Below are 14,940 nucleotides of genomic sequence, written 5' to 3'. Positions count from 1 at the left end.
TAACTACTCTTTAATTTGGTATATAGAAATGCTGATATACTGTGTATGAACATAGAGTTTAGGTCACGCTATTGGATTAATTATAGATTGTTCACTTGGCAGAGCCTCGTTGTAGGAATTGTGCTGCATCCACTTGTTGACATTCTGTTCTCTACTGGTATATTTACTCGCTATTGCTTGTTTTGCTTACGCTAAGTGCCTTATATTTTTAAGATAAGAAAATGAACTGCTATAATTCGACGAACGACATTGGTACAAAGAACTTCGTTGAGGTCACATGAGCTGGAGGTTTTATGGAAGCTGCATAAATGTATGCTAATAGGAAGGAAGCTAACGACATGACATACCATTACTAGGTTTAGACCATTAACAGTTATTGCACTGCATTTTTCGTGAGCAATTGAAATAGGAAGTGACACTTGACACAAGAAATACTCCACATGTTTGCTTCTGTTTGCCATAATTCTTGAAGTGGTGTACACACTGTGAAATATTATTCACACTCCGTAATCGTACTTAATTACTGAGAGTTATTCGAACTAAGTCTGTTAGAGGTCATGTATGCATTTCTTTGTTTATAATTCATAATGAGCAGAAGATTTGGGTCAGATGGATTACACAGAGGTTGTGTGTTGGCAATGTGTCTTCAGATTGTATGGGATGATGAACTGAAGTTTGCATTAGGATTTTATCTGTACTTGTTCGAGGAGACTGACTAGAGGAAAGAGTTGTTATGGAACTGAAATGATATTGGTAATAAGGTTTATATTTATCGACGTATTAAAGAGGTATTATTGAGGTATAGAGATTATATGAAGTTGATGATTATTGGAGTTTTTGTGGACAAGAGGTAAGGTAAATGATATTGATGATAAGAGTTATATGTATCGACGTAAGAAGTATTAGTGAAGTATTGAGATTATGTGATGCTGATGATTATTGGAGTTTTGGTGTATAAGAGGTAAAGTAAGTGAGGAGCATATTTTTTTTTTTTTGTTGGTCTTATGGAACAAGGAGGATGAAGATAGCAGACTAGAACACTAAAGTAGAAGGAAGATAGTCTATACACACACTTTGTTAAATCACTAAGCAGTATATATATATATTTTTTTTTTTTTTGAAGAGAGGAAGTATTTGCATATCTTGACTCACTGACAGTTGTTCAACAACAGTACATTTGATCTGGCTTCGCAAACATTGGTCTTGACATGACGACTATGACGTTGACTTAACTATTATTGACTGTTATATATTGCTGCCACTATTACTTGATACACATGATGAACATCAGATTTTGACAGAATTACATTTACACAGTTAACACTATTCAATTACACAGTAGTATTTAATGTGGATGAAAGATGAATGAGTGTGTTTTGTGTGTTTTCCTTTCCTAATCCTACCCACCTATCTCCTGAATATTATTTTATTTGTTTGTAGTGGCTTGCACTGACACCCATAAATATTATAGGTTTACTGATATTTGAGTATTTGTAATAGTTAATATGACAATTATCTGATATCATTTGTGTGTTTATTAGAAATTGTATGTTTAGTGTAAGAGCATTGTAAAAGCATTTGTATGTGTTTTCAAACTATTGTTCATGCCTGAACTGTCAGATTAGTGAAGGTGAATATTATGGACTGTTACCTGCACTTTTTTCAACGTAATGTGTGACACTTAGGAATGATTAATTTCTGCTGTTGAACTGTGTGATCAGTGATAGTGAATATTATGGACTGTTACTTGTATTGTTTCTTTGGTGTCACTAGGACATGTTTAATTTTTGCTGATGAACAGTGTGATTAGTATGTGCATTCAAACTATTGTTCATGCTTGAACTGAGTGATCGATGATAATGAATATCATGGACTGCTGTCTGCACCTGCTCAACATTACTGGGTGCACAGATGAAGCTACTTCTATGGAAAAGTTGTCACTTGCCGGTGTCTGCACGTACTCAACATTGCTGGGTGCCACTGATGGACTGCTTCTACTGAACTAATGTGACTTGTTGCTGTGTGTACCTCTTCAACTTTACTGGGTACCACAGATGGAACTGCTTCTACTGAAATGATGTCACTTGTTGGTGTCTGCACCTGCTTAACATTGCTGGGTGCCACTAATGGAACTGTTTCTGCTAAAATGAAGTCACTTGTTGGTGTCTGCACCTGCTCAACATTGCTGGGTGCAACTGATGGATTGCTTCTACTGAACTAATGTGACTTGTTGCTGGGTGTACCTGCTAAACTTTACTGGGTGCCACTGATGAACTGCTTCTACTGAAAAGATGTCAGCTGTTGGTGTCTTTTTTTGTATAAACTAATCATTGAAAGCATTTTATGTGAACATTTGTATAAACTGATTTTTTGTGTATTGTGTGAACTCTTATGTAAAGTCACATGTATGAAAAGAAGTTGTATTGCTTACTGTATTTCATATTTTAGGTTATTGTAAGGTCAGTGCAAAGCCAAAATTTTTAACTAATTATGTGATGTTTAGGTAGTAATATTATCTTTTATTTTTGTCTGTATTTTTGTGGACGAATTTGGTGGTATTTTCACCACCAATGCTGGCAAAAATACCATCAAATTCTGGCCTGTGGAGGAGGGGCATATGAAAGGTGGCTACACTGAGCCACTGCGCCAGAGATTGCGCCAAAGAGTACTATTAAGCCGCCTCTACAGTGCTTGTTGAGAGCTCGTAGAGTCAGTGCGTGTTTAGAACTCGTGGTAGTCAGTGCTTGTTGAGAGCTCGTTGTAGTCAGTTCGTGCCGAGATGTGCTAGTGGGCACTGCTTGTCGTGAAGTCGGAGTGAGATGTGATAGTGGAGAGTGTTGTTCCATGTTTTATGCAGTTATTTGATGGGAGAGATAGCAGATGTTATTCTAATGGAAATACTGTAACGATCAGAGTGCTTTTCGTCAATATATATGAAGGTAAAATATTGCGTGTTTTTTTTTCATTAATTCCATGTTTTAAATAATGCGTCATTACAGGTTCAGTCAACAAAGCATCTGGCGTGTGTTCTTGTATTAGATTTTAATTCTGGTTTCCTTACGCAATTGTAGTATTTGTAATTTTCTTTTATCACGTCAGTATAATTGGTATTTAAAAATTCTTGTCTTGTTGAAGAAGAACCGTGCCACATGTACGTTGAGTCACACTCCCACATACAGAACAGTTATACTTGTGCTTTGGTTTAGTAGGTTTTATAGTTGCTGGAGACTTAATTAATTAACTGTGTTTACGAAAATGTTCTTACATTGTTTGTTGCAGTCAGATTGCGTAATAATTCTAGTCAGGGCCAACCGTTTACGAGACTTGCGTAATCGGACATAGAGCTACGAAAACTAAAAAGTATTTTCAATCTTATTTAATTAAGCCCCCATGCAAGGTCTCTGGGCGAATAAACCATGTCTGCTCAGTCGTCATTAGACTGTGTCTCTAGAGACAACTGTTCCAGAGGCTGCGTTAAAGTCCAGAGCAAGTCTACCTGCAGTACTCTGTGGCCGTCTGCGGGCACTGATGGTAAGATATCGGCCCTCTTTTGGTGTTGCACAGTGTGGACGTCCCGTTGTGCACCTCCTAGACACGGTTCCTGTCTGCTGGAATCGTTGCCATAATCTTGATATCACACTTTGTGGCACACGGAGGGCCTGTGCTACGACCTGCTGTGTTTGGCCAGCCTCCAGTCGCCCTAGTCTTCTACCCTCGTAACGTCATCAATGTGTGTTCTTTGAGCCATTTTCAACACACAATCACCATTAGCACGTCTGAAAATGTCTGCACACTTACTCGCTGCACTGTACTCTGACATACACCAACACAGCTCTGCGTATGTGGACTGCTGCCAGCGCCACAGTGAGACGATCGCAAGTCAAATGCACCGCATGGTCATACCCCGAGGTGATTTAAACCCTCAAACCGCCCACCAGAGCCGTTTTTCACCATGTATCAGCATTATACATAATTTATGAGCATGAGTGTAGATAGAAAGGGAGTGGGGTAGCATCGGGAAAGTCGCTCTCTAGCCATCGGACGTGAAAGGTCATGTTAGATGTCACGGTGAAAATTGTGTGTAAAATGAAGAACTGTTGAGTTCATTGCGTTTAGGGCTAGTAATAACGCGAAGAGATTTCAGTTACGAACAATTTTAGTAAATGGCTGGCTCTGAGCACTACGGGACTTAACTTCTGTGGTCATCAGTCCCCTAGAACTTAGAACTACTTAAACCTAACTAACCTAAGGACATCACACACATCCATGCCCGAGGCAGGATTCGAACCTGCGACCGTAGCAGTCGCGCGGTTCCGGACTGAGCGCCTTAACCGCGAGACCACCGCGGCCGGCAATTTTAGTAAAGTTTGATGTGTTTGAGTCTATTGGTTGAAGAGTTATGAACGTGTGAGATTTCGGCCTCTATTGAAAATTCCGCGTGGTATATTCTGCATTTCATTATGGAATATTTGGCAAGCATGTCTTTTATAAAAGCCCACTGGTAAGACCGAATGTGAAACTCACTTATAATAGTGGGTCAGCGACTGTGACATCGCGTATTCAATCGGGTCGGACTGATATAGAATCTGGCTGCTTTTGCGTGTGAAACCTGTAGTTGTGACTGAATTGTGACTGATAGAGTCGTATATCACTAAATAAGGACTTGGTAGCCATTTCCCTCTGTTTTCTAAGCAATAAACATAATGTTCTTGGAATTTTCGGACGCTTATTTCAGTCAAAAATACATCATATTACCGCCCTAAGTCTTGATAAATGTGATTCTGCAGGATGTGTTTTTCACTACTAGAGTTACGAGGCCTCAGTAGGGTGGGTGTTAGGTGGCATTTTTCTTCAACGCTGCTTTTTCGCTGCCCAGTAAATACCTACGATTCGAGAGTGAAGGGACGTCGAGCGGAAGCCGTACTAAGGTAGGTGGACATTATGAGACGTACAACGGACGAACCTACCCCGCCCCGACGTTCGGTGTCGTTGGAAAACACATTATCAGCACTGTCTCAGCTGCACAAAACAAAAATTAGGATAAAAGCTATAGTAACGTATAATCCACAATTTGTAAGATTACGAAATTGTTACTCGATTTAAGCTCGAATATATTCCTGTCCTGAGATGAATTCTCATAATCCACATTTCGGACTTACTGTCTGTACGATATTTTTCCTCCCAGCTTCCTACAAGGCTATGATCACTTAGCCATTATCACTTGCAGTTGGAAAGGATGACTACTCATTTAAATTTCCAGAAATTAAAGATTATATACCGCATATAAAGCAGAATTATAAAATGATACAACTGTTGTGTCAGTTAGCCACAACTAGAACGAGTCAAATATCTGTGAGTTATAACTAGAATGAGTCAACTCATAAATTTTGGGTGTGCCAATCTGAAGAGACACGAAATGGAATGGTCGTGTAGCCTCAATCATATGTAGAGCAGGTGGCAGATTTTGATTTTATAGCGCACGATCTTGAAAGGGGCAACGGCCTTGCCACAGTGGATACACCGGTTCCCGTGAGATCACCGAAGTTAAGCGCTGTCGGGCGTGTTCGGCACTGGGATGGGTGACCATCCAGGCCGCCATGCGCTGTTGCCATTTTTCGGGGTGCACTCAGTCTCGTGATGCCAACTGAGGAGATATTCGACCGAATGGTAGCGCCTTCGGTCAAGAATCCATCACACCAACCGGGAGAGCGGTGTGCCGTCTATCCGCATCCTCCACTGAGGATGACACGGCGGTCGGATGGTCCCGGTAGGCCACTTGTGGCCTGAAGACGGAGTGAGTACGATCTTGAAAGGAGGACGTTTAAACAGGAACCGTGCGACTCATGCTTGAATATATCAGGGAGCCATAGCAGACAGGAGTAACACGACATTGCGAATAGTCACACGTTTGTAAGCTTGTTAGATTTACTGCGGAGCGTCACAGGGATGCTGAAATACCGGAAACTGGCAAAGTTTGAACATAGAGGCCAGGTATCTCATGAAAGCCCACATACGACTTTTGTAAAACCAGCATTACCTGAGCAATCTAGAGCCGGCCGAAGTGGCCGTGCGGTTAAAGGCGCTGCAGTCTGGAACCGCAACACCGCTACGGAGCAGGTTCGAATCCTGCCTCGGGCATGGATGTTTGTGATGTCCTTAGGTTAGTTAGGTTTAACTAGTTCTACGTTCTAGGGGACTAATGACCTCAGCAGTTGAGTCCCATAGTGCTCAGAGCCATTTGAACCATTTGAGCAATCTAGGAAGGTACTACTACTCTATCGCAATCGCAGGAGCCGCGAAGAAAAGATAGCTCCAGCGCACACAGAGGCATGTAAGCACTCATTCTTCCTGCCCTCAGTACGCGAATGACCGGGAAGAAAGCTTAGAACTTGATAAATACCATTTGCGACGCACTTCACAGTTGTATGAACGTAGATGTACTGTACATGCAGACAATTGTAGGACCATCTGCAGCTAGCGACGTTCCCTTGTTATCAACAGCTACTGTACGGCTGTAAGACCTGCCAAGAGTGTTGCTTATTCCCACTAACGCGAAATTCAGCCCTCTAAATAAAGGGCAGGTGCTAAGCGGTGACGTCAGTTCCTTCAACTTTCTGCTTATGAAGAGTGAACCTATTGATTTCATCTTTAATATGGCGGCATCGTGACGCAATACGGGATAATGAAGTGTTTTAACTAGGCTACGGATTTTATGCCACGCCAAGAGTGTTTCTTATTCCCACTAACGCGAAATTCAGCCCTGTAAAGAAAGGGTGGGTACTAAGCGGTGACGTCAGTTCCTTCAACTTTCTGCGGGGCGGCATCGTGACGCATGAAACACGTATGTAACGCAGCAGCGATGGCGAGGCATTGCAGCGTCTCTGACCAGAGAGCCATTTATCGTAGTTAGTCTGCGCTTGACCGCGCGAGTGTTGCGAGCAGTTGGCTAGTAGCAGTCGTGCGAGCAGTTCGCTAGTAGTAGTTATGTAGTGCGATAAATGGCTCTCTGGTCAGAGACGCTGCAATGCCTCGCCATCGCTGCTGCGTTACATACGTGTTTCAATGGACATTGCGCTAAGTGTAACCTCGCCACAATGAAATCTACTGACAATGACAATTAAATAAAATTAGCAATCTGACTCAAATATAAGTTCTTCACAAAAAATTAAGGTCAATTCAGTGATAAGAAAATTCAATTAAACCGAAATATCGGTCTTTGGCCCTGTGCAAATCAGAATTAAATTCTAACCTCATTGTAACTGCTAGTCAAATTTCTGCTCTTATTCGTGCACACGCCTTGGAGGAACTGCATTGCAAATAATAATATTCCTTTTCTCTGTGATTTTACTGAAATTTTTCTTCAAAAGAAGTGGAATGAAATGGGAAGTGCAACGAAATCTTTAGTTCAATAAAAAAATAAAATTTTTTGAAAAATGCTTTTGAAATCAAAATTATTATTGAGGGACTTGTTGGAGATTAATTACAATAAATAAATTTTACATTATCTAATGATTATATTAATTAACAGTATACCTCATTCAGCATCTTGACCAGTGTTGCCGACCGCCTATATCACACAACCGCACTGGGCTGCTACTACTGACCGACCGCTCTGCATGACGACTATTAGCGTACTGCACTACATGACGACTAGTAGCGAACAGCACTGCACGACTACTACTAGCCAACTGCTCGCAACACTCGCGCGGTCAAGCGCAGACTAACTACGATAAATGGCTCTCTGGTCAGAGACGCTGCAATGCCTCGCCATCGCTGCTGCGTTACATACGTGTTTCACGCAATATGGGATAATGAAGTGTTTTAACTAGGCTACGGATTTTATGCCACGCCAAGAGTGTTTTTTATTCCCACTAACGCGAAATTCAGCCCTGTAAAGAAAGGGTGGGTACTAAGCGGTGACGTCAGCTCCTTCAACTTTCTGCGGGGCGGCATCGTGACGCAATACGGGATAATGAAGTGTTTTAACTAGGCTACGGATTTTATGCCACGCCAAGAGTGTTTTTTATTCCCACTAACGCGAAATTCAGCCCTGTAAAGAAAGGGTGGGTACTAAGCGGTGACGTCAGTTCCTTCAACTTTCTGCATATGAGGAATACAAGTGCTGACCCGTACCGCACAGTAACCTGCTAACTTCATCCTTAATATGGCGGCATCGTGACGCAATACGGGATAATGAAGTGTTTTAACTAGGCTACGGATTTTATGCCACGCCAAGAGTGTTTTTTATTCCCACTAACGCGAAATTCAGCCCTGTAAAGAAAGGGTGGGTACTAAGCGGTGACGTCAGTTCCTTCAACTTTCTGCGGGGCAGCATCATGACGCAATACGGGATAATGAAGTGTTTTAACTAGGCTACGGATTTTATGCCATGCCAAGAGTGTTTCTTATTCCCACTAACGCGAAATTCAGCCCTGTAAAGAAAGGGTGGGTACTAAGCGGTGACGTCAGTTCCTTCAACTTTCTGCGGGGCAGCATTGTGACGCAATACGGAATAATGAAGTGTTTTAACTAGGCTACGGATTTTATGCCACGCCAAGAGTGTTTTTTATTCCCACTAACGCGAAATTCAGCCCTGTAAAGAAAGGGTGGGTACTAAGCGGTGACGTCAGTTCCTTCAACTTTCTGCGTATGAGGAATACAAGTGCTGACCCGTACCGCACATGAACCTGCTGACTTCATCCTTAATATGGCGGCGTCTTGACGCAATACGGGATAACGAAGTGTTTTAACCAGGCTACGGATTTTATGCCACGCCAAGAGTGTTTTTTATTCCCACTAACGCGAAATTCAGCCCTGTAAAGAAAGGGTGGGTACTAAGCGGTGACGTCAGTTCCTTCAACTTTCTGCGTATGAGGAATACAAGTGCTGACCCGTACCGCACATGAACCTGCTGACTTCATCCTTAATATGGCGGCATTGTGACGCAATACGGGATAATGAAGTGTTTTAACCAGGCTATGGATTTTATGCCAAAGCATTAGATGCAAAGCTCTTCATAAGCATGCGTGAGTTACGATGCCACTAAACCTTAATAAGGAGAAATATTTAGGTTCCTCCATTTCATGTCGCTATCAATAACAAAGATGATAGTGCTTTTTGTGGAGGGATGCGAGGCTTTACAGCTGTTTGAAGGCGGATTCCCTTTAATGGCGGAACTGAACTGCTAATGCTGTTTTACGGCTGTTTTATCGACAGCAGGCTGAAACACGACGCGGGAGGGACTTTATGTCTGAGGGTGCCTTGAGAAAATATCTGTCATGAACAGAAGGCCTTTTGTCGCGCAACCGTCCCGAGGACGCTTAAAGCGATGCCGTAGCAGTATGACAGAATTAGCTAAGTTCATCCCCTTTGCTTCTATACCATAACTACAGCGATAATTGGCATTCAGTTTCTTTAGACACAACACGCCTTCTAAACGACTCCCAAAAGATTCACTAGAACTTCGGAGACGAATCTCATTATCTCTATGTGTTGGAAGAAGGGCACGAACCAAAATGATGGTAGCCAGAAAGAGAAAAATGCAAGTTTATTTTCATTAGAGCAACTTTCTCATGTTAATTGAATATATGCCCATGTCAGTATCACCATAATCCCACAAACGTCTTTACATTCATTAGGGTGATGACACGTATCAAGTTACATTGGGCTCTTAATTTTGTAGCATTTTGAGCAGCTCATTGTCACCTTGAGCGACATTTCATGCTCTTTCAATAATGAATATCTCTGTCATGACGTATCAACATTTTTCGTCATTTATGTGTAAAATGGAAAGACATAACCACTTTGACAAATTAAAGTTTTCCTACACTGTTGATTGTTTTGGTGACCTCGTTGTCTTCTCAGGTGTTCGATGATCTCGAGATCTAGCTGCCCGAAGGTACCTATAATTTCCCAGGATTTTACATGTTCTATGAGTCATTAACTACGAAATAAAAAAAAAGTGTTCACACTTTCAACACCTGTATTACAAAATATTTCATTTGGCCGGCTGACAAGCCGGCCGCGGTGGCCAAGCGGTTCTAGGCACTTCAGTCCGGAAGCGCACGACTGCTACGGTCTCAGGTTCGAATCCTACCTCGGGCATGGATGTGTGTGATGTCCTTAGGTTAGTTAGGTTTAAGTAGTTCTAAGTTCTAGGGGACTGATGACCTCAGATGTTAAGTCTCATAGTGCTCAGAGCCATTTGAACCATTTGAACCGGCTGACAAAATCTGGCAACCATTTCCTCACCGAGCTACACTTGTGTATTTTTACAGTATTTTTAATCCGAGAACTTTAGTCTCATTTTGGAATTGTTATCCTTCCCTCCTTGTTCTCGTACATATATTATATTATCCTTCTATCCATACAGCTTACGTCTACTTTCTTGATAATTTCGAATATCTTGGACCATTTCATATTGTCGCCCGGTTTTCTAGGTCGACGTTTCCTAGTAACATGTCTTGGTGTTTCTGAAGTCCTGCGTCCATTATCAGTCGCAACGTCTCTGTTGCCCTTACCCTTTTCGAAAACAAAACTGATCGTCATCTAACAGATCCTCAGTTTTTCTTTCCATTCTTCTGTATAGTATTATTTTTGGCAGAGGTTTGAATACATGAGCTGCTAGCTGACTGTGCTGTAGTTCTCGCTCTTATATGCTCTAGCTCTCTTCGGAATCGCCAGCTGACATTTTACCGGAAGTCTGGATTCTACACACCAACTTGTATAGTCGTCCAGTTGCCATTTACCTGAATGATTCTAGAAAGTCCAAGGAATTTTATCTATCCCTTCTATCTTATTTTATCTCAAGTCTTCCAAAGAATCAATGGTAGAATACTGGTGATTTGTTGTAGTATTCAACCACTTACCACTTTGCGAGAAATTCAGCGAACGATGCACGAAGTTTCTCTTATTTGCCTATTAAATTTCATTTAATTAATTAATTAAATTAATAAATACATTTATGTGATTTATTTATTTAATAATTATATTGATTAAATTAATAATTAATTAATTAATTAATTTGCATATTTAATCTAATATTTTGACTCTACGTATCTTGAAACTGAAGGAGTCACTATTTTTCCATCTTTGTTCGATTTCTGCGTTCATTACAGGAAATAACAGGAATTAAAAACCGAAATCGGTTAAGTCTAAAAACGGTTATTTTGAGTGGTTTTAACAGTCAGATTAAATTGGCACTGAAGAAAGAAACCGATATATCCGGAAATTTTTTGTTTCAGCAATAACCGCCATTCCTAGTCGAGGGGAGGAGACAAGGAAACGCATCTATTTCCGTGCGTACCAAAGCTCTCTGCAACTTCCCACATGGCTGTAAGTGATGTAAAGATTTCGCAGATGTTCTTGTAAAGATAGTAGCTTCCTCTATTACATTGTGATGCAGGTCACGTGTGTTGGTAAGCAGCGGAGGTCGTGTTTTACACATACCAGCCAAGGTCTCTTTGCATGCGGAAAACAAACCTGCGTGTTTGATTAGAAGCTGTGCGCCTTCCCGCGGTCCCCCTTTGGAGCGAGGACAATAGTCACCGGTTCGGCACCCCCACAGTGCGGTTTATCGCGGAGCTCCCGCCAGCTGGCAGCACCTGCACAAAAGAGCCGCCGGCTGCCGAATGGAAGGCGACGCCTCTAATTATGTATGCGCTGTTTGTTCGGTCCCCCGCACCGGGCGGCCAGACGACAACTTTGGCACAAATTCACTCATCTCGCCGGCGCGGAATTCGTCGCGGAAACAACGAACGCGCGTCGCCGGAATGCGGGAGCCCCCACACGTGTTTTCCTCCCGAGTTCTCTACAGCTACGTACCCGTGTACTAACTAGCTTTTTGGTCGCATACGGCAGTGCAGATTCAGTGGATCCATGCACCCTCTGGCGCCTATTGCGTCTCCATACAAGTTTGAGAGTGTGCTGGCTTTGGCAAACAAGCACGTAACCCAGCCGAGAAAATGAAAATTTAATTTCTAATGCCCATTTCAGTTACCCTATCTTTGTGTCATAGCTAACACTTGGTTTAAGACCCATGATAGAAGGTTGTATACATGGAAGAACCCTGGAGATACTAAAAGATATCAGATAGATTATATAATGGTAAGACAGAGATTTAGGAACCAGGTTTTAAATTGTAAGACATTTCCAGGGGCAGATGTGGACTCTGACCACAATCTATTGGTTATGACCTGTAGATTAAAACTGAAGAAACTGCAAAAGGGTGGGAATTTAAGGAGATGGGACCTGGACAAACTGAAAGAACCAGAGGTTGTACAGAGTTTCAGGGAGAGCATAAGGGAACAGTTGACAGGAATGGGGGGAAGAAATACAGTAGAAGAAGAATGGGTAGCTCTGAGGGATGAAGTAGTGAAGGCAGCAAAGTAGGTAAAAAGAAGAGGGTTAGTAGAAATCCTTGGGTAACTGAAGAAATATTGAATTTAATTGATGAAAGAAGAAAATATAAAAATGCAGTAAATGAAGCAGGCAAAAAGGAATACAAACGTCTCAAAAATGAGATCGACAGGAAGTGCAAAATGGCTAAGCAGGGATGGCTACAGGACAAATGTAAAGATGTAGAGGCTTATCTCACTAGGGGTAAGATAGATACTGCCTACAGGAAAATTAAAGAGACCTTTGGAGATAAGAGAACCACATGTATGAACATCAAGAGCTCAGATGGAAACCCAGTTCTAAGCAAAGAAGGGAAAGCAGAAAGGTGGAAGGAGTATATACAGGGTCTATACAAGGGCGATGTACTTGACGACAATATTATGGAAATGGAAGAGGATGTAGATGAAGATGAAATGGGAGATACGATACTGCGTGAAGAGTTTGACAGAGCACTGAAGGACCTGAGTCGAAACAAGGCCCCCGGGGTAGACAACATTCCATTGGAACTACTGACGGCCTTGGGAGAGCCAGTCCTGACAAAACTCTACCATCTGGTGAGCAAGATGTATGAAACAGGCGAAATACCCTCAGACTTCAAGAAGAATATAATAATTCCAATCCCAAAGAAAGCAGGTGTTGACACATGTGAAAATTACCGAACTATCAGTTTAATAAGCCACAGCTGCAAAGTACTAACACGAATTCTTTACAGACGAATGGAAAAACTAGTAGAAGCCGACCTCGGGGAAGATCAGTTTGGATTCCGTAGAAACACTGGAACACGTGATGCAATACTGACCTTACGACTTATCTTAGAAGAAAGATTAAGGAAAGGCAAACCTAAGTTTCTAGCATTTGTAGACTTAGAGAAAGCTTTTGACAATGTTGACTGGAAAACTCTCTTTCAAATTCTAAAGGTGGCAGGGGTAAAATACAGGGAGCGAAAGGCTATTTACAACTTGTACAGAAACCAGATGGCAGTTATAACAGTTGAGGGACATGAAAGGGAAGCAGTGGTTGGGAAGGGAGTAAGACAGGGTTGTAGCCTCTCCCCGATGTTATTCAGTCTCTATATTGAGCAAGCAGTAAAGGAAACAAAAGAAAAATTTGGAGTAGGTATTAAAATCCATGGAGAAGAAATAAAAACTTTGAGGTTCGCCGATGACATTGTAATTCTGTCAGAGACAGCAAAGGACTTGGAAGAGCAGTTGAACGGAATGGACAGTGTCTTGAAGGGAGGATATAAGATGAACATCAACAAAAGCAAAACGAGGATAATGGAATGTAGTCGAGTTAAGTCGGGTGATGCTGAGGGTATTAGATTAGGAAATGAGACACTTAAAGTAGTAAAGGAGTTTTGCTATTTGGGGAGCAAAATAACTGATGATGGACGAAGTAGAGAGCATATAAAATGTAGACTGGCAATGGCAAGGAAAGCGTTTCTGAAGAAGAGAAATTTGTTAACATCGAGTATAGATTTAAGTGTCAGGAAGTTATTTCTGAAAGTATTTGTATGGAGTGTAGCCATGTATGGAAGTGAAACATGGACGGTAAATAGTTTGGACAAGAAGAGAATAGAAGCTTTTGAAATGTGGTGCTACAGAAGAATGCTGAAGATTAGATGGGTAGATCACATAACTAATGAGGAAGTATTGAATAGGATTGGGGAGAAGAGAAGTTTGTGGCACAACTTGACCAGAAGAAGAGATCGGTTTGTAGGATATGTTCTGAGGCATCAAGGGATCACCAATTTAGTATTGGAGGGCTGCGTGGAGGGTAAAAATCATAGGGGGAGACCAAGAGATGACTACACTAAGCAGATTCAGAAGGATGCAGGTTGCAGTAGGTACTGGGAGATGAAGAAGCTTGCACAGGATAGAGTAGCATGGAGAGCTGCATCAAACCAGTCTCAGGACTTAAGACCACAACAACAACAACATCTTTGTGTCATACTTCATGATGTTCAGTTTTTCGAGTTTCAGCATAGTAATATGAACAGTATAATAGTTTTTATACGTTACTTCCCGCCACTCGCTATTCTAAAGTGGTTTAGCACCATCACATGTGAAATACGAGGGTTGGAACTTAAATAGTGGCAACTATTTATTCACAACCGATACAAAAGAGTTACATGTTTGCACCTGTTACTATCCTTGCCGGCCGGAGTGGCCGTGCGGTTCTGGGCGCTACAGTCTGGAGCCGAGCGACCGCTACGGTCGCGGGTTCGAATCCTGCCCCGGGCATGGATGTGTGTGATGTCCTTAGGTTAGTTAGGTTTAATTAGTTCTAAGTTATAGGCGACTGATGACCTCTGAAGTTAAGTCGCATAGTGCTCAGAGCCATTTGAACTATTTGTTACCTTGCTTCAAAGTAGTCACCAAGTCACCAGGACACGTTGCCAGCGAGGTGGAAGGCGTAATATACCGTTAGCAGAACCTGTTCTGTTGATGTTGCGAATGGAGCGATCTACTGCCGGTCGGATCTCTGGAACAGTTCTGAAGTGCATGCCACGAAGTGGTTCCTTCATCTTCGGAATCAAATCAA

The 14,940-nt window shown here is 41.9% G+C and overlaps 1 pseudogene; it reads left to right on the top strand.

Annotated features, from left to right (window-relative positions):
* The first annotated feature begins 5,493 nt into the window (after window positions 1-5,493).
* LOC124726444 lies at window positions 5,494-5,611 on the top strand (annotated as a pseudogene).
* The last annotated feature ends 9,329 nt before the right edge of the window (window positions 5,612-14,940 follow it).

Source organism: Schistocerca piceifrons, chromosome 1, assembly GCF_021461385.2.
Source record: "Schistocerca piceifrons isolate TAMUIC-IGC-003096 chromosome 1, iqSchPice1.1, whole genome shotgun sequence".
NCBI lineage: Eukaryota > Metazoa > Arthropoda > Insecta > Orthoptera > Acrididae > Schistocerca > Schistocerca piceifrons.
Note: the sequence above shows the minus strand (reverse complement) of the source record. Positions and strands in the feature narration are given on the sequence as shown.